Genomic DNA, 3,625 nt, shown 5'->3' on the forward strand with positions numbered 1-3,625 from the left:
CTCCTGTTTTTCTCCTCTCCCCATTTTCATCGGCAGCCCATTTATCTCCATGCTGTCAATTAGAGGCAAAAGCAAAGAACTAATTAGGAACTGTGCAATTTTAATTAGCTGTTTTGATAATTAAACTAATTGGTTCCCTTGTGTTTCTGCAATGTGTGCTGAGAACTTTTTTGATATCTGGGCAGCAGATTTCCCATCCGCTGGTTAATTAGTCACTTTTGCATTAAAAAGGAGCCTTCCTTAATAGCCTTAATTTGCAGTTGAAAAGGGAATCTACCATCAATAATTTGTGTAATTGGTAACCGTTTGATTGTAATTTAGAGGCACGGCCGGACAGCTCGGCATGTCTAATTCCTAATGACTAGGATTAAAGTTGGATTAACTGTTTGGGAAAGGGATTCACTCTCCCCTCTTCCCTACCCACCAAATGACACCTTGTCTACATTTGATTGGTCATGAAATTCAAATTGACTAGGTGAACAGCAGGGCTTTTACCCTTCATATTACTTTGTACGTGGTGAGCCTGTCAGGTTACATCAAAAAGATTCCAATAATTACTATTTTCCACCCACCGTCTCTGTAGCACCACGAAGAAGAGAATAAAAAGTGGTTGGAATTTATTATGTGATGTGTTAAACCTCTGCTATCAAACCCATTTGTGTACAAGTCTGATGGGATCACACTGCCGAAATCAGCCACTAGGAGGAGCAGAACCTTAAATCTCTGAGTAACTAAGTAAAGTAGGTCTCACTGTTAATGAAACTTCTTTCATGTAGTAGGCATTGCTTTTCTCTCTGAACATAAAATTGCATATTAAACACAGTGTACATTCGCACATGTTAGTTACAGGCCTAAACTCAATGCAAAGATGGTGACATTACTATGAATTATCTTGTAAGATTGCTCACCAAACCAATGTTTGCTGCAGTAGCAGAAACACCAGGGGAAATCACACTGATGTTTACAGGTGTCATCTCAATGACAGAATGGATTAAAATATTGCTAGAAGCTGGGAAACCTGGACTAAAAGCATATCATTCAACATTTTAACTATCAGGCACCATCTCTATACATTTACAACACCGAGCCCAGTCAGTGGTCTGATTAAAAAGCACCATTCATCCCACTTAGCTAGAATACAATTAAGGGACATGGCTTTAAAAGCCCAGCCCTGAAGCCTCTCCCCATCCCACATAAAAGGAGCACTCTCCACTGAGCCTTGCCTGTAAATATCATGTTTGATATGAGGTTTTAATCTGCTTAGCCATTCTGAACTATAGAATGGGCTCATCCTCTCTCTGAAACCCCAGTCCAATGGCTGTGTGCCTGAGGACGAATAGGAACACAACACTAGTGTGCTATCTGATTAGGTGGGGTTAATTACAGAGCACTGTTTTGTAGTGGCTGCATTTGCAAGCCGCCCATAAATAGATGGGCATGGGTAATGCATGCTCAGAAATGAATTTTAATTAACTATGTACCAGAGAAGCCCACTGAGGGGCTTGTTTCTAGTATGTACTGACCCTGCTTTTGGATTTGGAGTGGGCAAGGGTCTGCACCCAAGACACTGTGGCAGGGGCTGAAGAGTACACCATGGCCTACATGAGCCATGTATCATAGACACACAGAAAGTTGTGTCTTTACACAAAGGTACTGTGGGTAATTTATATTGATGAGAACTACCTTGATTGAGAGCCACTGTGCAACCAGTCCATGTCCTCGCATTATGATCATTGTTAAAACAGGAGCTGCACTGAGACACATGGTCTCTGTAGCTACGTCATCTGTTCAAATGAAGATCAAATACCATTGAAAATTTAATATACATGCAACTTCTTGAGCTACATGATTTTTATATAACATGTAGACTCCAAAAAATGGAGCGCTTGGAGGTAACTGCGATAAATACAGAACTCACTCCGTTATTACCCACCGGTCACACACACACACCGTTTTTTGTTCCCTCTCTGAATGGTCTTTATATTGTGTGTGGGTTTTTTGTTTTTTTTTTCTTTTACATTCAAATGTCAAATGGCTGTTTGAAGCCAAGCCGCAATGATACCGAACCATTCTTTCCCCTTTCCTTTCCAGTTTTCTATGTGATTGGATTAATTATGTGTCACTCACTTTGCTAGAGGTCAGCAAACATACATTTTCGGTCATAAGTCATCAATCTATGTGACCGTGGAGATGAAAAGTCAAGCATGTCAGCCAGGAAGCTGGACAGAGAGGGATCAGCCCATTGATTTCAGGGCCAACCCAATCTCACCACAGCCTGCTGCCCTGAGAACTGAAATTATCCCTATGGGCTATGTACAGTGAGCTTTATACCTTACATTTGTGGTGCATGATCACATTAGCAGTGCGTATAAAAAATGTGGTTCAACTCAAAAAAATGCACTTCTATGTGGCTGTAGTTATTTTTGCCCAATTTAGCTCACATATTTCATTCACCTCAACCCCAATTTATGCAAAAATATAAGTCTCGTTATACAAAAAAAAAAAAAAAAAAATCATAGATGAGGTTCCACTCTTCAAAATCTTACTAAGATAAAGTCTAATGCAGAGCTTACAGGGGCCCTTGATCTGAAATAGTTTAGGAGTAATTCTCATCACAATTAAGTTATTATTACAATTATTTGGTTATAGGGTAGCTAATGATAATGCGCTTAGAGTAGGTTCGTAATATCTGGTGCAAAATGTTAACAGAAGGCAAGGACAGACTGAGCAAGCTCACACCACAGACAGCCTGCTTGCTTGCTGACGAACCAGCATTATTGTAGCTATACCCCACTCCACTCTCCTAAATGGCTAATCTTTGTTGGATCTCACCCTTAATTGGTTAACAGTCTCCGCGGGGCAAGTGAAAGTGGTGCTATTTAAGGCTCCACCATGAAACGGCAACACTTTCATCTTGGCAATAACAGGCAACAATTATATTACCAGATTCGAAACTGAACCTTCTATCTACCCACTAATCAAAAACGCAGCCCATCTGTTGTGCTGTCTCTTTTGAAACTGAAGCCTGTATGATAACTGTGTCTGGACACTAATTAACTGCTAAATAGAGCACGAGTAGATGTTATTTCTATTAAATTCTGCAGAAAAGAAGGTAAAGAGAAGAAACACAATAAGCGCATTTTACGTTTACTCCAACAGTACCAGGCACCGATGGAGCAGCATCACTCTCCCTCAATGTCTCTCTGTCATGCCCCCTCTCTCTCTCTCTCGCCCCCCCCCCTCCCCCTCCCGCGTGCGTGCGCACGTGCATCAATACAACCTTACGTGCATGCGCGCGCTCTCTGCTGCTCTCTCCCTATCGCGCACATTCAGACTGGCAGGCAGACCAGTCACGCACGCACGCACGCACGCACACTTTCCCTTAGCTGTGCTTTTGTGTTTTGTCAGAATTAATGAGAAAAGTTCCCTTGCCCTAGGGGTAATTAGTGTCCTTGGAGTTAAATAAGCTAATACTTAGACACCTCTGGCACAAGCAATTATGTTTGTGTATTGAATAATTGATTCAAAGAGGGGGGAAGGGCTGCTAATCAGATCTGAGCATAATGAATTGATTTAATTAACAGGGGAATCCGAGGGTCTCTGGAAACTGCGCGCATTTATTCAG

The sequence above is a fragment of the Xiphias gladius genome, chromosome 1, assembly GCF_016859285.1.
Source record: "Xiphias gladius isolate SHS-SW01 ecotype Sanya breed wild chromosome 1, ASM1685928v1, whole genome shotgun sequence".
Lineage (NCBI taxonomy): Eukaryota > Metazoa > Chordata > Actinopteri > Istiophoriformes > Xiphiidae > Xiphias > Xiphias gladius.